This window comes from Chiloscyllium punctatum, chromosome 36 (genome assembly GCF_047496795.1).
Source record: "Chiloscyllium punctatum isolate Juve2018m chromosome 36, sChiPun1.3, whole genome shotgun sequence".
Taxonomy (NCBI): Eukaryota; Metazoa; Chordata; class Chondrichthyes; order Orectolobiformes; family Hemiscylliidae; genus Chiloscyllium; species Chiloscyllium punctatum.
In genome coordinates, this window is record NC_092774.1 from 3,160,328 (window position 1) to 3,187,357 (window position 27,030).

Genomic DNA, 27,030 nt, shown 5'->3' on the forward strand with positions numbered 1-27,030 from the left:
GTGTTGGGCATAATTCCAACATGGAAATCATTTATCCTCACTGCTGTAAACTCTATTAGGATCATTCAGCTTCAACATGAACAATGTACATGTCATAGCCATAGTGGGTTTGTCGTGCCTTTCACAAAGTCAATATGTTCCAAAATACTTCACTGTTGATCAAATGTGTTTTTAGCAGTGCAGTTATTGTTCCAATGTAAGAAATATATGAACTAATTTCTGCACAATAAGGGCCCACAAACAGCAATATAATAATAACCATAGAGGGGGGAGAGTGGCCACAGAGGAGTTCTCCCTTTCTCTTGTCTGAACTTGCAGCCAGGAGATCTCTTTGGTATGTGTGATGAGGGGCCTTCTGTTTAATGTTTTGTGTAAAAGACGGCATGTCTGGCAGCACAACATTCCCTCAGGACTGGTATTGGGGAGACCTGTCGGGATGATGAGCTCAGGTCTTTTGAGTGGGGTTTGAAAATAAAAGCTTTGTTGAGAAAGGAGAAATCCCTGACAATGTTCAAAGGTAGACAAGTACAGCCCGAAACGTCGATTTCGCTGCTCATTGGATGCTGCCTGAACTGCTGTGCTCTTCCAGCACCACTAATCCAGTAAGTACAGTTAGTAATCCAGAGAATATGGTTCAAATTTCAGGCAGTTTCAGAATTTGAATTCAACTAAAGATTGGAAATAAAATGTCAGAATTAGAAAAATTAACCGTGAAGCTGTGGGAATTTGAGAAAAACAGAATTGGTTTGTAGTTCTTTCTTTAGAGACAGATATTAGCTGTTCTTACTCCTTCAGCCCTGTAGGAGGCTTGTCACCATCGGTGTTCCCAAGGGCACCGGTTCTGAGTCCTCTTCTGTTTGACATTTACATAAAAGATCGAGATGAGAATATGGAAAGCATGGTTAGTAAAATTAGTAGTACATCAGACAGTGAAGAAGGTTTGCTAAGGTTTCAAAGGGATCTTTATCAAATAGGTCAACGGGCTGAAAAAATGGCTGGAGTTCAATGTGGATAAGAAGAGTCCAGGTACATCATTCTTTGATGTTTGCGTCACATGAGACAGGTTGGTTAAAAAGATATTTAGCATACTTGCCTTCATTACTCAGTCCTTTGAGTCTCAGAGTTGGGAAGCCATGTTGAGGTTGTATAGGACATTCATGAGACCACTTCTGAAATACCTGTCCAGTTCTGGTTGCCCAGTTAGAGGAAGGGTATTATTCAGCTGGAGAGGGTTCAGAAGAGATTTACCAGGATATTGCTGGGTCTGGAAGATTTGAGTTACAAAGAAGACTGGATCAGCAGGAACTTTTTCCACTGTCGGAGGTTGAGAGGCGACCTGATAGAAGTTTATAAAATAATGAGGGGAACAGACAGAGTTAATGATAGTTATCTTTTCCCAATAATGGGGGATTTCAAGAGTGTGGTGTATATTTAAGATGAGAGGAGAGAGATTTTAAAAGGACAAGAAAGGTAAAATGTACACAACAATGTCACTGATTCATAACTGCCCTCTGAAAGAGTTGAGGAAGTTATTAGTTGTATGTCTGGTGGTGAGCATGAATTGTCATCTTTACAAGTGGCACACACATCCCACTGGGGAGTTAGGAATTAATAATTGTCGTTCTCCTCCCAGATGAATGTTTGGATTCCAGAATCTCGGTCACCATAAGCAAGCCTCCATTTGAAGAGATCTGGAGGAACAGAACAGCAACCATTCTTTGTGAGGTACTTCACACTGATTTAGAGGGAGTCAGGGTAACCTGGAAAGTCGATGGAATCATGAGACAAGATGGAGTGAAGACCCAGAGTCCCAAGAAGAATGGACATAAAGAGATCATCTTCAGTAGACTTACAGTCCCTGCTGCAGAGTGGGAGAGTGGGGTAGAGTGTATGTGTTTGGTGGAGGACAGAAGTTTGCCAACGCCAGAGAAGAGGTCAATCAGGAAAGCCCAAGGTACGTGTACATGGAACTGTGCATCTAATCTTAGCAAATGAAGTGATTTAATTCCAGAATGCTGAGCAGCCTAACTCTGGTTGTCAGACTATGTTACAAGCCCAGTGATGTGTGCGAGCCCCATCAAGAAACTGAACAGATGAAACCTGAAATCACCACAGCAGCCTTGGTGTGAATCACACTCGCACCGAGGGAATGGATTGATGGCAATAGGATAGACAGAGAGGGATAAGCAGCATTTTCAACATTAACATCCCATCAATCCAACACTGGACTGTAAGGGAGATTGGTCAGTCTGAGGTGTAGGCTGGATCTGAGCGAATCCACGTTGAGGAAAAGGAGAAAGAGCAGAGAGCACCACATGAGAATAATGCCTGTAACCTCCCTGTTGACCTCAGGAAGTGGTTCTCCATGGTTTATCTCAGAAACAGTACACTTTGAAAAGATGCCATTTGCTCTATCTTGTCACTGCCTGCTCTTTGAAATATCTCTTCAAATGATCCCATGAATCATCAGCCCCATCTCAGCAACCTTATCATTGTCTACTTTTCAATTTTCTGTCCAATTCCCTGGTGAATGTTACTCTTTAATTTGCTTGTACCCTCTTTCACACTGTGCATTCCAAGTTATCATAAAGAACAGAACAAATCAAATTCAATTAATACCCCACCAGTTCATTTGCCATTCCTCTGAAATGTCTGTTCTGACTCGCTTGTCACTGGAAACAGTTTCTCCATGTTTAATCCATTTAAATCACTCATGATTTGAAGGAATTTAATTAATTTGAAGAACAGCACAGCTCCATTAATGATTTGGACACTCTTTCTGAAAAGGTGATCCTCACTCATGGTGAGACAATGAACAAGATTGAAGATCCCATCCTTGCACAACCTCCCCGAAAAATCAACAGGAAAAGAAATGCTTTTAGTTCCTGATCTCAGAGGAATTCCTGGGGATGCAGAAGTTGCTTAGTTTTGTGTTAATAGACAAACGTGTCAGGTAAATACAGACTGAGTGAAATATGAAGTCTAACCTCCATTTTCTCTGTTTCCAGTTGATGTTAAGACTCAGCCTCAAGTCTTTCTCCTGCCCCCTTCACTGGATGAGATGGAGACTGCTCACACTGCCACCCTGGTTTGCCTGGTCACTGGATTCTCTCCCGCAGAGATCGACCTGGTTTGGATCGCCAATGATACCCTTCTGAAGACAGGGTTCATGCATCAGCCAGTGACTGAGGACGGCAGAGGTGGCTGGAATTCAGGCAGTCACTTGACGGTCTCTGCAGAGGAGTGGAACAGCGGTACCACGTATTCCTGTGTGGTGGGACACGAGTCAGTTACAGCAAATGTGTTCAGAAGCATTAATAAATCTCACAGTAAACCCAACCTGGTTAATGTCTCACTTGTTCTAACTGATAGCTATAACTCCTGTTCATAACATCTGCTGATTTATACAATCACCCATTTATATCATCCCTGTAAATGGATGGTTAACACAACCAGAAAACTGTTGTGAGCACTTTGAAACCTCTCTTCTGGTAGCAATGTGCTTCAAACATGAACAAATTCCAACATTGCTCAGAACTTGAGAGTAAAAATAAATCTTTAAATCAGCCAACATTGTTTTCTCCAAATACCTGAGATCCTCAGGTTTTTTTGAAATGTTTTGTGTGCTGCCCCTGATTATGTATGAAATATGTGTGAAACTCCGCAGAATGTTAATTGTATGTCAATGTACTGATCAAATTTCAATAAACCTGACATGAAAAGTTTCAGTGTTAGTTTAGAGTGATCATTGTTGATGGGTTTGGGAGAAAATAAATCAATAACTTGGGACATGAGCTGTGGTGAATGCAGCATGTTCAGAGTGAAAGATATTTTTGAATCTTTACTTGACAAAGCTCTCCCACTCCACTGTGATTTCCTTGCCTTACATCTTGGTTGATTTTAGACAAATTGATGTGATCAATTGCTGTGATTCGTCCACACTTTGATTATCATCATGTCATAGCAGTACTTGCCTTTGGTCTCTTGATTTCTCCATTTCAAATTGCAGACAGTAAGTTTCTACAATAAAAGCTTGATAATAACCAGATCATCTGCTTTTTGCTGTTGGCTGAGAGATAAATGATGACTGGCTGAGACACTGAAGAGAATCGCCCAACTCTTTTGAAATGGCCATGAGATCATAGACATCAACCTCATCAGGAGGTACCTTCTTCTCCACTCGCAACACTTTCTCAATCTTACATTGGAGTGTCAACTTAGCTGAGGATCACAAGGATCAGTGATGAAACTTGAACCCACGGTCCTGTGACCCACAAGCAAAAGTGCTCACGACCAAACCACATCACGGTGATTCATGAATTGTAGGCTTTCAGACTCATTTCATCCCTCACATCACCACCTACAAGTCTTTGTGTCATTGAGCAGATGTTCTATTCTACAATGGATATTACAAGGTAGTTTTGTGTCTCGTATAATATTAGGTCAAATAAAACATTCTCTCGAATCAAAAAGAAAGACGTATTTGAAGTTATAAAGGATATCATCCTGACTGTGGGGATAATCTCAGAGTGCTGCACAAGAGACTTGTTTGTTTGCTGGTCATTGAGTGTTATTAGTGCCAAGGAGGCAGAAACTTGAGTGTTACAGCCTGTAGATTAGATAATGCACCAGAGAAACCGAGAACTGACAGAGTTGGAAAGATTAAGATTTTGGAAACAATTTAATGTTCATGTTGTTTGTTTCTGCATTCCTTTGGGACAAACAATGAATGTGACGAAGAGAGAGAGAGAGAAACAATGAGAGTGACAATGAAACAAAGAAGGGAGAGAATCAGTGAAGGCCAGTTGGAAGGCAGTGAAAGAGGGAGGAAGATAGGGGCAATGGTCGAGACAAAATCAGACAGATTGAGAATGAGAGAAAGCTTTTCTAAAAGTTTCCTGCTCCCAGTGCAGCTCTACCATGGTTTCCTCCTTAATTGTATTATCCTCAGATTATTGAGATGCTGGTGACCTTAATGAAATGTTCACAGTCAACTTTAACAGCCACAATATCTCTCTGTTTTAGCAGTCCCTCCCGATGTGAAAGGAGAAGAAGGGAAGGAAGAAGTGGAAGATATGGAGGGAGATGACAACGCACTAACAGTTGCTGCCTTTGCCATTCTCTTTATTCTAAGTTTTCTCTACAGCACCTTTGTTACTGTTATTAAGGTAATTGGAACTTTCACTACCAATTGAACAATAACAATACCAAATTATCACCATAATATCTCACCTGACTCTGAGATTCGAGCTCACACATTAGAAACAAACTCAGAGTTGAATGTTGATCCTTTCATACTTTGAAGTTTTTCTCATCACTGGGTCTGTGGGTCTTCATCCCCCCATAGAAGGGGGTCAGACCCATAGGTCTTGTGTTCCAGAATAAGCTCAGACATCAAAGCACTTAATTCTATCTCCCACAATAAGGTCAGATGATCAGACCTAAAGAACGCATCTCTGAGAATAAGGACAGCTTGTTCTGTTGGGTTACACAGCATATTCCATCATCTGAAAGATAAGTCAGCAGTTATGTACCTGAACAACAGAGTCCTGCATAACTATGGCCCTGATCACAACCAAGAACTTAATCTGTAGCCATCATCTCTTTGGATAAGGGCAGATGGCCTCAAATTTATCCATCAAATTCTTGAAATGACAGACATTTTTAAAAAAATTCATGGATCCGATCATCGCTGGCTAGACTATTCCTAAATGCCCAGAGGGCACTTAAATATCAACCACAATGCTGTGGGCCTGTACTCACTTTTATACCAGACCCGGTCAGGATACTAGTTTCTTTTCCTAAAGAGCATTAGTGAACTCGAGGGATTTGGTCCCTCAAACCTGCTCTGCCGTTCAACAGGATCACAGTTGATCCAACACCCCTCACGTTGACTTTCCTGCCCTTTCCTCGTAATCCTCAATTCCCCAATTGATCAAGAATCTATCGGTCTCAGCCTTAAGTACATACATGGACTCTGGCCCCATAGCTGTCTGCAGTAAGGAGTTCCAAAGACATACAACCCTCTGACAGAAGAATTTACTCTTCATCTCAGTCTTGAATTGGCATTACTTTAATCTGAGACTGTGTCCACTGCTTCTAGACTGTCCCATAAGGGGAAATATCTTCTTAGTATTTACCCTGTCAAGCCCTGGAAGAATGCTACATGTTTCAATAAGATCACCTCTGAATCTTCTAAACTCCTGCGAGTAGAGTCCCAACTGTTTAAACTTTACTCAGAAGAGAATCATCCAAGTGAACCTTCTCTGAACGGCCTCCAATGAAATAATCTCTTTACTTCAATAAGGAGAGTAAAACCATTCAAACTACTCCCGATGCGACCTCAGCAGCACCATGTACAGTTGCAGTAAGACGCCCCTACCCTTACACTTTAACCCCCCCACTCCTGAAATAAGGGCCAATATTTCATTTGCCATCCTGATTACCTGCTGAACCCTATGTGGTGGTTTGGAGATAGTAAGGACTGCAGATGCTGGAAGTCAGAGTCAATGAAATTTGGAGTTGGAAAGGCACAGCAGGTCAGGCAGCATTGGAGGAGCAGGGGAGATGATGTTTCGGGTTGGGACCTTTCATCAGGAGTGACTGTGTTAGCTTTCTGTGTTTCATGCATAAATATCCCCAAGTCCCTCAGTGTTGCAGCTTTCTGCAGTTTTTCTCCATTTGCTTGATCTTTTGTTGTCCCTTCCAAAACAATAACTTCACATTTTGTCAGATCATACTCTATTTGCCCATTTACCTAACTGATCAATACTTTTCTTTAAACTATTTGTAACCCCCTTGCAACCTGCCTTTCTCCCCATTTTTGTGTCACCTGCAAATTTTGCGACATTACATTTGCTTTCTCCCTCCAAGTCATGAATATATATTGTCAACAGTTGTGGTCCCAGCACAACTATCTCCAACACGATGGGCACTTATTTTATGACCTAACCTTTTGTGGGCTAATTTGTCCATCTCCCAGAATAAGGAAAGACCACCTGTCCCTTTAGGGACAATCTCCCAGAATAAGGAATGACTATCTCACTTTTGGGGTCTGTGTCCCACAGTAAGGAAAGTCCACCTGTGTTTTTGTGTCTATCTGTACTTTTGGCTCAGACTGCCTGTGTCACACAATTGTACCTTACCCTGCTGTCTGTATTACAGGTTCAGCAGTGACCAACAGATGGATAAGACTCACATTCAGACGAATTCAAGATGTGAATAGTCCAGAAATGTCATTGTCATGTTTGAGAATGGTGCTTTCCAACTTTCAATGGAAAATACTCAGCTACTGCACTGCAACAGCTCATTCAGGGAGATAAAACTTCAATGGACTCAGGAGAATTGAAAGGGGAATTGGGAGAAAATAGGAGAGTTGACGATAAGGTGAGGGAATGGGGATTGGGAGCATGGAATGAGGAATGGGGGAAGAGTGGAAGGTGAATCAGGATGGAGTGGAAGAATGGGATGGATGGTGGAGGACTGATCCCTTGGGTCCTGTGAAAAATATTGTAGAAATAAAAGTTATTCAGATTACGGCCTGCAGCTTTTTAAAAAGTCTTTTCATTGATGTAAAAGTTTTGATGTGAAATGAAATCAATAAAAATGAAAGGTGAAATGAAATAAGTACTGGACTGAATGACTACAGTCACTGGGCAAATATATCCAAGGACTTGATGTTGGAGGAGAACTGAAACCCCGTGTATGAGCAAATACCCCAGTTATTGAGGGACACAGTCCCCAGAACCAGATATCGCAGATCCACAAACTGATGAAGGAGTGAATATTCTACAGTGTAGGTGACAGACTGAGGGTTTGTGTCTAATGCAGTAAACAAGCTCACACAACCAGGGCAAGATATTGGCGGGAAACCCCTATTAAGAAAAGCTATGGGAATACCACAGCTTTATAACCACAGGAGTGTTATATCCCAGAAATAGATATTTGGTGAATTCTTCATTCATTTGTTAATGGGGTATGTGTGATGCTGACTCGGTCGGTGTTTTTTGCCGAACTAATTGCTCTGGAGAATTATCGTCTTGAATCACTGCAATTCTTTGAGTATCAGGGCTGTTCGTAAGTCGGTTCCAGGTTTTGGACAAAGTGACGGTAAAGGAAAGGTGCTTTGACTCCAAATCAGGATGGTGTGCACCTTGGTCACTGCATTGCAGGTGATGACGCTGCCAGGCTTCTGCTGCCTTTGTACCTCTAGCTGGTAGAGGTTGTGAGTTTACAAGGAACTGTCAAAGGAGCGTTGGTGGGTTGCCACAATGGTTCTTGTAGATGGTACACACTGCTGCCACTGTGTCTTGGTTCTGAAGGGAGTGAAGGTTGAAGATGGCTGATGAGGAGGGAAGGTATTGTCCCAGTGGTATTATCGTTGGAGTATTAAGCCAGAATCCATATCTGAGGATATGGGTTTGAATCCTATCATGGCAGGCACAAGAATTAAGGGTAGAATGAGAACCAGGAAAGCTATGAACTCAGGGAAAAAGAATCCAGGATCAGGGTGTTATTCACCAACAGGACTCAGGTGTATTGCAAAGCAGTCACCCAGTCTATGCTTTGTTTCCCCAGTGTAGAATAGACCACATTTTGAGTAGCGAATACAGTCGACTAGATTGTATGGAGTCCTGATAGTTAGTCTGGTCCAGATAGTTAGACTCAAGATCTGGATGTCTGTGGCACCCACTTCAAGGCCAAGTATTGGTAGGCATTATGGAACAGAAGAAAATCTGGGAAAATCTCATCTATGTGTGACAGGAGGAACATAATCAAGAAATAGATATCATGGGCCGTATTATAGCACAAAGAGATCTGGGGTACAGGTTCATAACTCCTTGATGGTGGAGTCACAAGCAGATAGGGTGGTGAAGAAGTCTCTCAGTATGCTTGCTTTCATTGGTCAGAGCACTGAGTGTAGGGGTTGGGACATCTTGTTGCAGCTGTACAAACATTGGTGAGGCCACATTTGGAGTACTGCATGCAGTTCTGGTCACCTTACTATTGAAAGGATATTATTGAACTCGAAAGAGTGAAGATAAGATTTACACAGATGCTACCTGGACTGGAAGGTTTGAGTTAAAAGGACAGGTTGGATAGTCTGGGATGCATTTTCCCTGGGGCATAGAAGACTGATGGCTGACCTTGTAGTGGTCGAGAAAATCATGAGATGCACAGATAAGGTAGAGAGCTAGCAGCATTTCCCCAGGTTACATGAGTCTAAAACTAGAGAGCTAAGGTTTAAGCTGAGAGAGGAGGGATACAGATGGATTAGGAGGGACAGTTTTTTCACAGGGAGGGTGGTGAATGTTTGGAATGGGCTGTCAGGGATAGTGGTGGAAGTGAATACAATTTCATCATTTAAGAAACATTTAGACAAGGACATGGAAGGGATAGGCAAGGAGGGATGTGGACCAAAAGCAAGTAAATGGGACTTGTTGAAATGTGAAAACTGGGCAGCATGGACAAGTTGGTTAAATGAAAGAGCTAATTTCTCAAAAGAGAGATATTTGGGAAAATGGAATAAACATGGAAAAACATGGGTTGACCAGAACAGTCAACATGGATTCCCATAGGGAAAATCCTGTTTAACTATCTTGCTGAAGCGAAAGGTTTTGGAAAGGGAACAGAAAGATTTGATAAGGGTAATGCTGTTGATGTAACGTTCGTAGACTTTTAGAAGAGAGTTTTAAACACATACACACCTCCCCTCCCTCGTCAGCTTTCTGCAGGGACTGTTCCCTCTGGGATACCCTGGTTTACTCTTCTTAAACTCCCACCACACCTCCACAGCCTCATGGCATCTTCTGCTGCATCCACAGAAGCTGTAATATCTGTCGGTTTACTTCCTCCCTCCTCAGTATCCAAAGGCTCAAACACACCTTCCAGCTGAAGCTGCACTTTACCAGCAGTTCACACAATCTAGTCTACTGCATTCACTGATCACAATGTGATCTCCTCTGTCTTGGGGGAGTGAAGCATAGACTAGCTGACTGCTTTCAAGAATACTGGCGTTTTGCTTGCAAAAAAGACCCAACCACTTCAACACACCACCCTGTAGCATTGCCAATATTTCTGTCTCAGGCTTGCTGCAGTGCTCCAGCTAAACTCACGGCAAGTTAGAAGAACATGGGGACCCAGCAGCCTTCTGGACTCAATATTGTGTTCAATAAATTTACAGCTTTAATTCTCCCATGTCCTTATCACACAGCCTGTTATTACACACCACCCATTGTTAACCACTAACAAACCCTCCGAGCCAGATCGTTATCAACTCCTTTGTCTGGCTTACAGTTCTTCTCTCTCTTTGGGCGCTCTACCCACTTATTGCACACTCCTTACCCCCTCCCTCCACTCTATCCTTGCCATATAAACCAACATTTTCCTCGCGACTATCACTTCTGTGGAAGGGACACTCAACCTGAAACATTAGCTCTGATTTCTCTCCACAAATGCTGCCAGACCTTCTGAGCTTTCCCAACAATTTCTATATTTTTCTTTCGGAAGATAGTTCATACAGTGACACACGACAGATCTATCAGTAAAGTTATAGGTCATGCAATAAAATTGTCAGGAACAACACGGAGACAATGTTTGCCTGAGTGACAGGGAACTGAGAGTCATGGTCAATAGATGTGTTTCAGGCTGGAGGATGTTTGTAATAGAATCTTCCAGGGGTCTGATTTTGAACACTTGCTTTCCCTGACATATATTAATGATCTAGATCTTGGTGCGCAGGGGGCAATTTCAAAGGTTGTAGAGAACACAAAACCTGAAAGAATTATAAACTGTGAAGGGGACAGTGTAGAACTTGAAAAGGACGTGGAAAGGTCAGTGGAATGGGCAGATGGGTGGCAGATGACTTTCAATGCAGAGAAGTGTAAGGTGAAGCAAGAACATTAAAAGACAACACAAAATTGGGGATACAGTTCTGTGGGGGTGCAGAAGCAGGATTACCTCAGCGTATATGTATGCACTGAAGACTGAAAGTGCAGCTCAGGTGGAGAGAATAGAAAGGAAAGCAGGCATCATCCTTCGCTTTATTTATAGGGATATCGTGTACATGAGGAAGGAGGTGATCTTCAATGTGTATAAGACACTTCTTAAAGCTCAGCTGGAGATCTACATGCAGATCTGTGTGCCACATGTGTGGACAGATGTGAGCACATTGGAGAGAATGCAGCTTTACAAGAATGGTTCCAGGGATGAGGAACTTCAGTTATGGGGATAGATTCAGGAGACTGTTCTCCTTCGAGAGAAGAAAGTTCAGAGGAAATCAGGTCGAGCATTTCAAAATCATGAATGAGCTTAACAGAGTAGGTAGGGAGAACAAGTTCCAGTTTGCAAAAGGGACAAGAAAAGGGAAAGGGCACAGATTTAAAAAGATCTGCAAACGAGGCAAAAGTGAAGTGAGGAGAAGTTTCTTTCACTCAGGAAGTAGTTGGGGAATAGAATGAACTTGCTGCATGTGTGGGAAAATTGAGGCATTCAAGGGAGAAATGAGTAACTTATTGGAAAGATATAATGTGGAAGGAATGGGAAAAATAGCAGGAGATTGGCACTTGAGCATGATAATCATTTTGTGAGCTGGTACAGGCATGAAGGACTGAATGACCTCGTTCTGCACAGTAACATATCTCTGATTCTGTGATTCCTAGTTTTTGGAACAATTCTTGATCATTTCACTCCATGGTTATTAAAGAAACACAAATTAAAATAGACATGGTCTTTACAGGCTTCCAGGTTTCAACCCTGAAGACAATTAAACACCATTCCATAAAATGAATTTCCATTGTAAAACATATGGTATATGCTAATATTGTGCTCAAAGATGCACACAATACTTCAGCTGAGATCTAATAAGGGCATCCACGAGGAAGCTGCATGTTTTGAAAGCAAGTAATTTGCTATCAGTTGTGAACCATGTTTGTGCAGCTGTGGGTTATACGGCAATGTGTAGATGAACTGGAGCCAGGGACTTGTTCCCAAGTGAAGCTGACTGGATTATGGATGAGTAACAAAGGCCCTCTGCCAGCCAATTTCAGATTCTGGGTAATCCAAGATGGAGGATGGGAAAAAAAATTATGGCTGCAGAAGCTGTTCATTTTTCAGGTATTTTCAGTGTTGGAGCTGATTTCCTCACATTCCAGGAGCAGTAATTACAATTCTATAAGCTGTTGTGTTGCTTTGGAACTTTGGGGCAAAAAAGATCAAACAACGGCATTTTAAAAAGGAGGAAGAGAGAGGGAAAGTCAGAAACCACATGGTTAGTAAATCAATTGAGAAAGATGACATTTAAAATGCACCTGAATGGATATATGAATAGAAAGTTTTAGAGGGGTATGGGCCAAGTGTTGGCAAATGGGACAAGATTAATTTAGCATATCTGGTCAGCACAGACATGTTGGACTAAAGTATCTGTTTCTATGCTGTACATCTCTATGACTCACTGTGACTCAATGTGATTGGTTGTCCATTAGCTGAACATACTGGGACTATGAACAAGACAGAGAGAAGTTGGTTCAGATCAGGAGGAAAACTACCAGGTCTGTAGCAATCAGGAGTTCCTTCTCTCATTTCTGTGCAGTAAACCACTTGAAACATCAAGAAACCTAGTTTATCTTCTCTTTAACAACTGTTGCACCAGCGATTTCTGAACATGGGAGGGGGGCGGGGGGGTGGGGGGGTGGGGGGTTGGTTTCTAGTACATCACTACACTGAGTTGTGATAACGTTTGAGGGCTCTTGGCCATGACTGGAATTAAAACTGGGCAATGAGGATTTGGGTGTGATATTGGTAGATAGAAAGATGAAGGAAAACAGCAGTTTCTGTGCCTGTGTTTCAGACAGGGCACTGGAAATGGCAAAGAATGTCCAGCAGGTGGCAGACATGCCCCGGCAGTGTCTGTGGGACTTTCAAAACCCAGGTTGATTGACCTGATGGATACGTTGGAGGTCGTAATACTTGACAGGGCAAGAATGGCAGAATAATTCAGGTACTCAAAAAGCTCTTAGGTTGAAAGGAAATACAGAGGAGGTGGGGTATTTTGCACAATCAAACACTGGTATCAGGACATATTCAGTTACAGTGGCTGGAGCATCACAACAGAATGAAGAAACGAGAGATGACAGAAAAGGACAAAGAAAGAGATATATAAGAAGATTGAGATGCTTATGGAAATGTAAACAGATATTCCACTGCTGTTGCTGTAGCTGAGGCTGAAGAAGTTCAAGAGAATTATTGTATTAAAAGTAGAGGTTTGATGACCAGACCTGCAGATGAAGAATTGATGGTTCTTCATCAACTAATGGCACTGCCCAGGTATCACGAGGAGATATTGTGAATAGCACATGGAGTTCTTATGGCATGGCATAGAGGAATATGGAAAGCACAGGTATCAATAATCAGGTATTTTACATGACCAGGACTTCAGAAAGACATAATGCAGTTTTGTAAAACATGTCTCATATGTCAGACGGTAGGAAAATCTCAGCAGTGCCTTTGATACCTGTACCAATTTTGATGAACTTCAATAAAGTGTCAATAGATTGTGTAGGATCATTACTATCATAGTCTAGTCAAGGTTCTGAGTTAATTCTTGTCTCCTTCCTATGCGAAGGATGTTGTGAAACTTGAAAGGGGTCAGAAAAGATTTACAAGGATGTTGCCAGGGTTGGAAGATTTGAGCTCTGAGGAGAGGCTGAGTAGGCTGGGGCTGTTTTCCCTGGAGGCTGAGGGGTGACCGTATAGAGGTTCATAAATTCATGAGGGGTATGGATAGGGTAAATAGACAAAGTCTTTTCCCTGGAGTGGGGGAGTCCAGAACTAGAGGGCATAGGTTTAGGGTGAGAGGGAAAAGATATAAAAAGGACCTAGAGGGGCAACTTTTTCATGCAGATAAATGTGCGTGTATGGAATGAGCTGCCAAAAGAAGTGATGGAGGCTGGTACAAATGCAGCATTTGAAAGGCATCTGGATGGGCATATGAATAGGAAAGGTTTAGATAGATATGGGCCAAGTGTTGGCAAATGGGACTAAGTTACGTTCAGATAACTGGTTGACATGGATGAGCTGGATCGAAGGGTCTGTTTCCGTGCTGTTCATCTCAACGACTCTATGACTCTCTGTCTCAACCTTTCCAGCAAATCATGAACAGCTTGGGAATAAAATAATTGAAGTCATTTGTGTATTATCTGTAAACACAGTGAGCTCTAGAGAGGGATCATCTGACCCTCAAAAGCATAATCAAGGCATACTGTCATGGATACCCACAGGAGTAGGATAAAGAATTAGATTCTTGCTATTTGCTCCCAGAGGGTCACAGATCAATCCACTGGTTTTGAATTGGTTTGGGTTGGTTTCTGGTCATGAGATTAGAGGTCTATTGAAGTTAATTGGGGAGAAATTCTTGAACAAATAAGATGATTCCTCAATAATGGTTAATGTGTCTATGGTTCAAGGAAGACTCCCAAGAGCATGTAGGGTAGCACAAAGGCATTTGAATGTTTGACAGGTGAAAATGAAAGAATGGCCAAGGAAACATTCAGCAATTGGAATGTTTCAAGGATAGCGAAGGTTTAGCATTGATGCTGTTACAAAATGAACAACTGAAAGCAAAATTCTGTGGTTCATATAAAAATGTTCAGAGGATTAGGAAAGTAATTGATTGGGAAAATAATCCTGATCATAGGAAGAAGAATTGGTTATGTTACACAAACATTCTGAAATGGGATTATCATTGGGAACAGGATAAAAAGTGAAGTGGGAGGTGGCACGGTGCAGTGTGACAATAGGCACACGGACACACAAGATGGCCGCTGAGCCATAAATTGGCCACTTGACACACAAGATGGCTGCTAAACCACAACATGGCGAGAGGCAGCAGAGCAAACACAGACACTGCCTGGGGCCACCAGAATGCCAGCACAATGCACTCACAACCTATCTGATTAGTTTAAGGCGGGTGGGGGACAGAATACACATGAGTAGCGCATAGTGCCCGCCAAAGTGTCTGGGTCCACCAACACCTTTGACAGAAATGCTAACAGCTTGATACAGACTCAAGACAAAGTGCTAATAGCCAGGGCTGCAGTAATTGTCCTTCTCAGGAAGAGCAACTAGTGTCAATTACTACAGCAATGGACTTCTGCTCAGACATTGAAACTGACAATATCTGTACTGAAACTGACAACGATTCTGCCATGTTTACAATAAACAAACTATGTTACAGAGACAAGGACCTCATCACTGACCTATTATCTTACAAAATATATAAAAGTATCTTGACATGTGCTCCAGGTTGTGAGAAGACTCACAGCTGACCACTGTGCTGTTGGTGTCTTTCTCTCCCCAGAGCTCCTGTATTTCCTTGTACAATAAACTCTGTCGTTGAACCCTGACTCTGACTCTGAGGCTGGTGATTTTCCCCACAATAATGGGCGCTGCAAGCAGGTGCCCTGGTCAAAGGCCATGATCAGGGAGCCAGGGTAAGAACCAATTTGTACCTGCAAACAGGAAGAGTCTGACCGGGCCAAGGACACAGTTTAAAAGGTATACCAACTGCAATGTCTAACTTGCTACAGTACTGAGTTAAAACAAAATTAAGTGCATGTCTGTGGAGAATAAGTGGTAACTGTATTAACTGTTGTAAGAACCTGCTGCTTGTGCTGAAACAGCCAGGGGACAAGGTAGTGCCTGTCTCAAAAACCCCGTACTAAACCAGTTGTTAAGAGGGCTAGCCTCCCCCACACGAAGATTGGGATTTGAAGTGGGAATTGTAGCGTCAAAGGTACTCAGAGTTGTGAAGCACAAGTGGCAAATCCAGGTAACATTGGACTCTGTAGGGGTGAGCAACACAGAGTCCAGTTAGAGTTTAAGTTAAAAGTTGGGTGCTGTTTAAATTTGCAATTTCCAATGTGGTGAGGAAGAGGAGCTGATCACTCTGACCAAGAGCCAAATCTCAGTGGAGCCCATGTTACCAAGCTGAGGAACATGGACACTCTGAGTAACTATGATACTCTGTCAGTCCATGGTAGAACAACAGAGCTTGAATAGTGACGGTGGCCGGGAGGGTAAAGAGTCCCACTAATGGGGAGCACACCTTGTTAGGAGGCTGTTCCAGCCGTACGGACGGCACTGGGACAGTATTATCGGCCACGGGGTAGAGAAGTCCCCACTGGTTAGGAACACTTTACTGTTGGTGTTATCTGGGCTACACAATCTGCTAAATGGCAGATCAAAGTTTTAAGGGGGATACTGCAGTTTCCCTTATTGAGAAATACAAGGCAGACAGACAAGGGTTTGACAGAGCAAATGAAGAAAAGGGTTTGGGAACCATCCCAAACATTAGGATAACAGTGGATAGATAGATAAACAGAAACGAAATAAAACTAAAAAGATAGGGGAAATGTTAGTGTACCAATTACAGGCCGAATTGAACAAGTAGATGCCTTCACTCGCAGGTGGAGAAAAGGCCAAGAACGAATTGAGGATCTGGAGGACAGGATAAAGGAGCTAGAACAAAGATTAGAAAGAGTACGGGAGGAAAGGGAGATTGACTCTATCCCCTCCTACAAAACCATCCAGCAGGGACCAACTGCTCCCTCTTTTGGATGAACCATGCAAGAGTATAACTTAGTGCCCGTTACCAGAGGAGGAACAGACTCACAGCCCAAAGCAAATTATAAACCCTTCACTCCAGGGGAGAGGCAGCAAATTATGGCCTCCCAAGGCAACTTACAACCCTGGAGCACAAACACCAGGTTCTGAGATGAGCTGGATAGTGTATGGGTAGGGCACCAACTACACCTGAGAGAAATACACCAACAGGTCTGGACAACTTGCCCAGCAGACAAGTGGAGTCAGGTAACTGGTTGACCTGATGCCACAGCAGCCTGAGACTTTAGGGGAAGATGGTGGGCACATGCCACTTCCCTTACAGCTGATGTAGATGCCCAGCAGGCCTCTTCGCCAATTTTAATAAAGAAATCCAGAGGGTGCGAGGAAATGCTTCCACAAACTGGAGCAAGATCATGAACACTGAGCAAGTTAAAGGGGAAGGAGTCTCTGAATATGGGGAACAATTATTTAGGGTCTATCAGGAATGCTCAGGGCAAGCAAACTCAGATCGGGGGGCCCAGGTATTCATCGAAGCTTTGAGAGATAGGGTCTCGACGTCCACCCCACTCCCTGAAAATGGGAGTAATAATGTCCTAGGATTATGATGATCTAGTTGAGTGGGCGAGCAGGGTGCAGGAGGCAGAAGCTCATGATAAAGGCAACACCTGACAAAGCAGCCGACCGGAATGGAGGCAAGAGCAGAACAAAACTATCCTGCCACAACTGTGGTCAACAGGGTCACTTTGCTAGAGAATGTAGGGTCGCACGAGTAGGGAATAGAGCAGGGAACAATGTAAAATACTGTAGCCACTGCAACAGAAAAGGACACATAGCAGCAATGTGCTAGGAAAAGAATGGGACACCCCCAAACACCATCCAAAACACTGCAGAACCATGGGGATTCCGAGGTCAGCAGACCTGTCAACCAGCTGCCCCGATTTGTGAGGATAAGGGAGAGGGGAAAATGTATGTACCTGCAGTAATAGGAGGGAGGAAATATGAAATACTAGAAGACACAGGAGCAGATGCATCCATCACAAACTTACCTTTACCCCACACAAATAAAATGGGGTAGGAGGGGATAAAACACCAGCTTCCCTAAGTGACACTACCCTCGTAGAAATAAACAATACATACAATAGGTATTACTCAAATACAGAAGGGCCAGCAGTCACCGAGTTGCCCAGATGCATAGCAGCCTTCGACTGTGCTGCTTGGGCCATTAGGGTTAGTGAGCCCATCGTAATGACAGGGAATGTCATCCTCCACACCAAACACACCCTAGTAGAGATGCTGAACACAGGGAAACTGAGGGCCGTCTCCAATATGAGAGGGGCAAAGTGGGAGGCAGTTCTTTTATCCCCAAGTCAGTCCGTGGTAACACTTAGGGATATGGGAGAAAACCCAGCTGAGGGAATTCTAGACATCGGGGAACTGCACAACTGTGGGGATATAGATGGGGATGAAGATAGGGGCAGAATAAAGGATACCCACCCCCCCCGAGACAGAGTGGGGGAGACCCTCTTTCTGGACAGGTCATGAAAATATTTAGCAGGGTCGCCCCAAATACGATGGGCTGTGGTAAATGGTACGTTAGAAACAGTTATTTCCAGAAGGATTAATGGAAGTCAGTCAGCACAGGTAGCAGAACTGATAGCACTCACCAAAGCACTGGCACTAGCAAAAGGAAAAATCGTGAATATACATATGGACAATCAATGTGCCTTCAGTGTAGCCCATGACTACATGGTGGCATGAGGTAGCAGAGGGTTCACCACCGTAGGAGAACCCCTATCAGACACCAGTTAAGAATTCAGGCACTATTACGTGCCAGTGAACAGCCTGAAGAGGCTGCAGTTATAAAAATAAAAGCCCATCAAAAGGAGCCAGCAAAAGCGAGTCCTGGTTGGCTAAAATTCAAAGGAAACCAGGCAGCAGACTGAACAGCTCAGAAAGCCCTAAAACAAGAAGCCATTGTCAAGGCTGCAATAGTCACTACTGAATTAGCAAAAGACGCTATCCAAATTCAGCAGTTACAGGAGGACACCCCGCAGAAAGAGAGCAAGCAATGGAAACTCAGGGAGACCCATAAACGTTAAGATGGGACACCAGCCCAGACCTTGGGGACCCTGGGGAGACCTTCAGATAGGGCCACTACCACATGCCCGTGGAAAAACATACTGCCTGGTCATCACAGACTAATTTACCCGGTGGGTAGAGGTATTCCCGACCAAAAGCTGCAAATTGACCAATGTAACCAGAATATTAGCGGAAGGGGTAATCCCGAGGTAGGAGGTAGGAGGTATCCCTCAAGAGCAACTCCAACCAAGGGATGCATTTTACAGGCAAGGTCATGAAGACTGTCTGCAAATTACTTGGCATTAGACAAAAATTTCACATTCCCTATCACCCGCAGAGCTCAGGGATGGTGGAGAGAATGAATAAAACGCTCAAAAATACTTTAGCTAAGACTATGCAAACCTCAGACAGAACATGGGCTGATGTACTGCCAGCCAGACTAATGAAATTAAGAGCCACCACAAATCAGGCAACCGGGCCAACACCATTTGAATTAATGACCGGGCAAGCAACACAATTCCCAGAGACAATAATAACAGGTGACACTGGTGTGGGTCCACTAAAAGACAAAATTCGGCTGTATGTAATAGAATTAAGTGCTCACTTGAAAGGGATGTGGAAATCTGTAATTGATAAACAGGATAAAAAGAACAAGGCGGGGGAATTTCAAATCTTCCCTGAGGTCCCAGCAGCAGGAAGCTGTGTCCTGGGTACTGCCCGACAAACCAAGCTTTGCACCAAAACGGAAAGGGCCATACAACGTGGTAATAAGTGGGGACACCTATATCTGTGTAGGTATTAAAGGAAAAGGCACATGGAAGCACTGGACCCAACGAAAACCGTTAAAGATTCCTACGACCAAAGTAATGTCATTGACCATTCCCCAGGTACAGACAGGAATGGCGGACAAGACGGTCATCCCTGTGGGAATACCGAAAACACAATAGAACAAACCACACAGAAGCATGACTACACCTCCTGACAAAAACAAAGACTTTGACTGATAATTTTATTTTTAACTGCTAAATGTTAATACCTGTACATATTTTAATGTGTTTAAGTGTCGCGACTGTCAGGAGCCTGTCAGGATTTAAAGATAACCTCTTGTATAAAACCCACCTAAGTTTACATGGGAACTGAACTGTCTGCTACCCACTGGTGCGATCAGTAGAATCCCTGTTTGTGGCCACCCCGGTGTGGACCCCTTGTGACCTGTATACAGTAGACACATCAGGAGCGCTGTGTAAGGGGCAGTAAGGGGACTCCAGGGTAGATGTGTGCAGCTGGGCAGGACTACCGGCCCATGGGACTGGGTCCCCCAGCCTAGGGAAGGGAAGAGCCAGTTTAAAATCCAGTGATTACCCACTCTGTTTCACAGGGCAGGGATGGGGATGTGTTTATGCCCCGGTTCCTAAAGATAACTCATGTGTCCAGACACAGTGCACTTATCAGCACTGTACAGTCACCAGGGGACAGTTTGCCTGCACCTGCAGTGAGCAGGCATGCTTGAATGTGACCGTGGTCAGACTATTCAAATGTGGTCGGTGCAATGGCACCCATGTCAGCTCTGCCACATGGACATACCCCTTCGACACTCACCAGCTGGGGGGGCACCCAAGGAACCAGGGGCGACATGTTGGACAGACAGACGGAAAGACAGGACAATGTATGTTACCCAACGGTGAAGGGTTTTGCTTTTCTATTTAAGGGGACTTATGCGACAGACACCCCACACCTCCCAAACCTGTTCACGATGGGGACAATTGCATCCCTTACTGTACCATTCCCCAGAGGGGACATGTTCGGAGAATGATTTCTGTGCTGACTGGCAGGTCCCCACCACTTTGGGGTCATCATTGGGATATTGATTCTTGGGATCTCTATCTTTGGGGGCACAGCAGGGGTCGTCAGCGCTAAAAACCGAAATTACCTTGTATGTGGCCTCATTATCTTAGGCAATAATAGCTCAAACATTCTGGTAACAATTAATACAGAGCTGGCTGAACTCAGATCTACACACAGCAGACAAGTCACACGCTGGATTATCAACTAGCACAGCAAGGGAGAGCTTGGACAATTATTGGTGACAATGTATCACCCATGTTATTGATGCCTCTTCGAACATTACAGAAACCATCAAGAATATCCGAGACCGGCTCGAACATTTTCGACAGGGGCCCACAATTACAGACAGCTGGCTAAATTGGTTGACAGGTAAATCTTGGGTACCCAATTTGGCACACGGGATAGTTCTCCTCATTGCACACTTACTGGTATTCTGTGTGGGCCTCAGGTGTTTAAAGCTCTGCTGTAAGGTGCTACTGACTGTGCCAGCAGCGAGTGTCACCACGGAAGACCCCCAACGAAATTGGTACTCCACAATACCCCTCGGAAGGAGGAGCTCCTAGACATGACGTACCTGCATATGTAAACAGGAGGAACAAGTGTATCAGATAATTAGGATAGTGGAAGATGATAAAGTTAGAAGGCGATATTTCTCAAATCAAACCTCCCAAAAATGAACTAGCTTATTATCACATTTACAGACAAGACAACAGGGAAATCTTTTAAGACTGCTAATGACGTGTGAGGTAATTTGTAGAGAACAACCCAGATGTACCACAATAGCTGGATATGACATGGATGTGCAGGAAATTCAGGACTGGTGAAACTACATCCTTGAACCAAGAAAAAGAAGCTCACATGGAAACAGAGATTCAGTACATGCTGGAAAACCCATGATTGAACTGAATCAGAGCAAACCAGTAGTGTTCTTTCCTAAACTGGATGGATTAGCTAGATTTTGTGGATGGATTATAGAAATGTGAATGCTGTCACAAGGACAGATTCACACCAAAGTCCATGGTTGGAAGCCTGCATTGATTGGACTGACAGTCCCTCAGTCCTCTTGAAGATTTATCTAATGCCCTGTTTACATTGCTGAGGCACATGAAGCAAATTGGAGCTAAAGTTCATAACTCCAGATTTAGAATTATGGAATCCCTACAATGTGGAAGCAGTCCATTTGGCCCATTGAGTCCACACCAACCCTCCAAGTGCATCTCCCACCCAGACCTAACCACTTCCACTATCCCTGTAACCCAACATTTCCCATAGACAATCCACCCTAAACCTGCTATGGAAGGAAAACACATCCTGTGGAGGAAATCCATGTTGACGCACGGAGAATGTGCAAACTCCACACAGACTGTCACCTGAGGATGGAAGCTTAGGACTGGGATAATGTAGGGGGAGGGGAAATGACGAAGGTGATGAAATTCACATTTATCCCTGTGTGGTTGCAGGGTCCCAAGATGGAATATGAGGCGTCGGGTGGTAACGGTTTGGTTGTGGAGGAGACCCAGGACCTGCATGTCCTTGATGGAATGGGAGGGGGTGTTGAAGTGTTCAACCACGGGGCAGTGGGGTTGGTGGGGGTGGGTATCTGAAACGATCCACAAGAAAGCATCCTGTCTCCCCAGTATATAGAAGAGCACACCAGGTGCAACGGATGCAGTAAATGACATTGTAGAGGTACAGATAAATTTCTGATAGATGTGGAAGGATAGCTTGGGGCCTTGGAAGGAGGTGAGGCGAGTGGTGTGGGCACAGATTTTGTACTTCCTCCGGTGGTAGGGAAAGGTGCCAGGAGTGGGGTGTGGGCTGCTGGGGGGTGCAGGCCTGAGAAGTTATGAGGGGTAATGAACATTGTACAATTATCGGCAAACATCCTCACTTCTGACCTTATGATGGAGGGAAGTCATTGATAAAGCAGTTGAAGATGGTTGGAGTTAGGACACGATCTTGAGGAAGTCCTGCTGAAATGTCCTGGAGCTGAGATGATTGATCTCCAACAACCACGACCATCTTCTTACCTGCCAAGTATGACTCCAACCAGTGGAGAATTTAACCCCCTCATTCCCATTAATACCAATTTTGCTCGGGCTCCTTGATGCCACACTCTGTCAAATGCAGCCTTGATGGCAACAGCTGTCACTCTCACCTCACCTCTGGAATTCAGTTCCTTTGTCCATTTGTGAGCCAAGACATGAACGAGGATAGGAGCTGAGTGGCCCTGGCAAAACCCAAACTGGACATCACTGAGCAGGTTATTGCTACAAAGGTACTGTTTGATAGCACTATTGGTGACACTTCGATCATTTTACTGATGATTGGGGAGACTAATGGGGCAGTATTAGGCTGGGGCTGGGTTGGCTTTGACCTAGCTTCTTGTGATGTAATTGTACTGGAAGAATCTGGCAAGGGGAGTGGCAAGTTCTGGAGCACAAGTCTTCAGCTACTCTCCTGTCTTTTCCCATATGATTGCATTCCATTTCTATCCTTTTCTCAAGTCCGGTCATGAGTGAAACATTCCCATAGCCCAGAAAAAGAGGGTGATATTTCTGGGTATACAGTCGCCATAAAGGTGTTAATGAGGGAATTCTAGGATTCCGACCCAGCAACACTGAAGGAAAATGGATATAATCCTAAGCCAGGATGGTAAATGGAATCTGGAATGTGCTGCGTAGGGAGCATTTGGTGAATTTCTGCAGTGCATCCTGTCAGTGGTAGATGCTGCGATTGTGCATCATAGGCAGAGGGTGCAATGTGGTGTCAGCTAAGTGCTTTACTTTGTCCTGGATGATGTTGAGCTTTTTCAGTGCCACTAGAGTTGCACTTATCAGACAATGGGAAGTATCCTATCACATTCTTATATGTCAGAGGATACAGCAGGACACAGATCAGTTGGAGGCATGGGCAGAAAATGGCAGGTGGAGTTTAATCCAGACAAATGTGAGGTGATACATTTTGGAAGGTCAAGTACAGGTAGAAATTATACAGTGAATGGCAGAACCCTTCGAAGTATTGATATGCAGAGAGATCTGGGTGTACAGGTCCACAGATCACTAAAGGTGGCAGCGGTGGTAGACAAGGTAGCTAAAAAGACCATTGGCATTCGTGCCTTCATTGGAAGGGGCATCGAGTATCAGGATAGACAAGTCAGGCTGTAGCTTTATCGAACTTTAGTTGGGACACAATTGGAATATTGTGTGCAGTTCTGGTCACCACACTACCAGAAGAATGTGGATGCTTTAGAGAGGATACAGAAAAGACTTAACAGGATGTCGCCTCGTATGGAGGATTTTAGCGATGAAGAAAGGATGACAAGGTTTGTTTTCACTGGAATGCAGGAGGTTCAGAGGCGACCTGAAAGAAGTTTATAAGATTGTGAATGGCACGGATAGAGTGGAAAGCATGAGGAGTTTTCCCAGGTGGAGGGATCAATCACAAGGTTCAAGGTGCTGGGGGCAGTGGGGGGAAAGGTTCAAAGAGATGTGTGAAGCACATTTTTCACACAAAATGTGGTGAGTGCTTGGCATGCACTGCCAGTGGAGGAGGTGGAAGCAGACACAACAGCAGCGTTCAAGAAATACCTGGACAAATACATGAATAGGAAGGGAGTAGAGCAATATGGATCCTGTAAGGGAAAATAGTTTCAATGTGAAAGGGCAAAGTGTGTCAGAGCAGGCTTAGAGGGCCAAAGGGGCTGTTCCTGTGCTGCACTGTTCTTTGTTCTTATGCTATGTCCTGAAGAAGGGTCCTGCTTAAAATGTCGACTCTCTTGCTCCTCGGACGCTGCCTGAGCTGCTGTGCCTTTTCTAGCACCACGCTTTATCAACAATGTCGATTGTGGACAGGCCTTGGGGAGCCAGGAGAGATTCCTAGCACCTGAACTCATCCGGTAGAGTGGCAGAGTGATAATGTCACTTGACTAGTAATCTAGATGTCCAGACTAATTCGCTGGGGCAGGAAAAGTAAAATAATACAGACGCCAGGAATCTGAAATAAAACAGCAAGTGTTGAAGAAACTCAGTAGGTCTGGCAGTATCTGTGGAAGATGAACAGAGTTTACATCTAAAATCTGAGATACAGAGTCTCTCCAGCATTTTCTGTTTTTAATTCTCTGGGGACATGGACTCCAAGTTGCACTGCAGCACCTGATGGAACTCAAATTCAGTGAGTTAAATCTGGAATTAAAAGCAAGTTACAGTATTGTTTTACAGTTGTAAAAACCTATCTTGTTCACAACTTCCCTTCAGGGAAGGGAATCTGCTCTCTTTACCTGCTCTTGCCTACATGTGACTCCACACCCACAGCAATGTGACTGATTCTGATGTGAAGTGGATAACAAGCCACTCAGGTCATGAGCAATGAGGAAGGGGGCAGCAAATGCTGTCCTTGGCAGTGATGCCCACATCCTATGAAATAATAAATCAGATATAATATACTGTGTAAATTCATGGCAGTGCAATCCAGGCACATATATCTCCCTTCTCTCAATCACCACCTCTTCTACTCTGTAACACCACATTCAATTCACTTCCTCTTGTGATCTCTCCCAATCTATCACATTCCTGCCCTTATTCCTGCTTTATAACATACTATTCTCCTCCACCTCATTGTACTGCGTGCAAACATGCAGCTTCAGCAATGTTCCCAAGCGAGAAACAATACCCCGCCCACTGCTCCCACAATTCGCCCATCGACAAACCCACTCTCAGAGAGGAATAAATGATTCCCTTACTGTGTCACTGCAGTATATTTGAGTCAGCTCCCAGGCATGGACAGTTCTTTTTCTTTAACTCTCCTTCAGTGAGCGAATGCTGAAACCCTCTGTCCTCAGTATAATTTTCACACTCAATGACTGCAAATAATGGCCTGGGCCTCTGTTTCCTGTTTTGAGACTGTTCGCTTCTCTCCCATCAGTCATTGTCCAGGCAGCCTGTTTGCACAAAGTGCAGCCAGCATCTGAGAGACAGCTTCTACCCTGTGCAGGGTCAGCTGGGACAGGAGGGAGAAGGGAGAAAGCGGAATAAGGAAAGGAGAGAGAAAGGGGAACAGGAAGATAGAGTGGGAAAGGGGCAGAGTATTGAGGATCAGATGTGGGGAGACGAGACCACTAGGACATTGACTCCCCTTTTTTAGCCTTTATCCACTGTTTTTTTCTGTCTGCCCTCCCTCTCCACCTATTCACTCCCTCCTCCACCTTCCCGCCCCTCCATAACTCCCCATGATCAGCATAAAAGTCAGTTTTCCCTAGCTATCAGTTCTGAAGGAGGATCAATGGACTTCAAAGATTAACTCTGCTCTTTCTCTATACATGCTGCCAGACCTACCAAGTGTGTCCAGCAATTTCTGTTTCCGAGTGCCTGAGAGCTTCATACTGGAGAGCATACCCAGGGTGTGGGTAAACGGTGTGTTCCCTGGTTACTGACAGCTACAACACCAGTAAATTTTCTGTAAGAATATACACCCCAGGACTAGATATTGAGGGAAGATGAACAGATAATTGAAGAGATTTCTTCTGCCAGGTTATTAGGGAACTGGTTCTAAAGTTGGGGCAACATCCTGAATGTAAGTTTTTGGAAATATGTCAGAACCGGACACTGAAGACATGCATCCCAGGACAAGACATTATGTGAGTACATCCCAGGAACACAAGTAGATACCTGGGGGAACACAATTATTAGATCAGTGATGAGGGGATTTTTCCTGTCATTTAAGACTGAAGTATGAATTAAGAAATTGAGGCATAAATCACAGACCAGAGATTCCACATCACATGAGAAAGAACACCCCCAAACCACTCTGGAAAATGCACAACTCAACACTTTCCAACTCCTAATGTCATCACTGAATCTTTCTCTCTCCGACACTTACTCTTTTCCTGTTTAATTCATTTCTCCTTCTATCTCCTTTCCACTTATTACAGAATGTCACTACAATTCCTGTTCTTTCTCTGTCCCATTTCAAAACACACTTTTACCCAATATTTCCTCTCTTGCTCTCCACATGCAGTTCCATTTGATCCCTTTTCCAATTACCCGGTATCTCTCCCACTCCAGAACATACTTTTCCCCTCTTTCTTTTCTTTCTCTCTCTCTCCCTCCCATATTCTCCTGTTTATCACAGCAGTCTGTGTACCATGCAGCTGCAGAATTTCTACCAGAAAACAGAATCTGCTAATAACTAACAGAAGCTCCTCCCACCCCTGAGGTCACCCATCTGTAAATTCACTTAATAGAGTTACCTTACACACACAATTGCTCATAAGGAACAGGCTGGTCCTCTGCTTCCTGTTTGAGCTGCTTGTTTCTCTCCTCTCAGTCAATTGTAAAGGCTGTCAGCTCAAACAATGGGCAGACAACCTGGAAGTGCCAGCTTCAGTTTCTGTGCAGCATGGAGAGGGAGGAGGGAGAAAGTGGGAGAAATGGCAGTCTGTTTGTATACAGTGCAGCCAGATTGTGTGTCACATTAAGTGGCAGACAG

General features: G+C 44.0%; 1 long non-coding RNA gene across 1 annotated transcript; it reads right to left on the reverse strand.

Annotated features, from left to right (window-relative positions):
• Positions 1–2,992: 2,992 nt before the first annotated feature.
• LOC140460179 (uncharacterized) lies at positions 2,993–26,893 on the reverse strand. Its single transcript, XR_011953896.1, has 3 exons — positions 26,792–26,893; positions 20,971–21,118; positions 2,993–3,267 (listed from the first exon to the last, which is right to left on the reverse strand). It is a non-coding gene; the product is annotated as an uncharacterized lncRNA (long non-coding RNA).
• Positions 26,894–27,030: the final 137 nt, after the last annotated feature.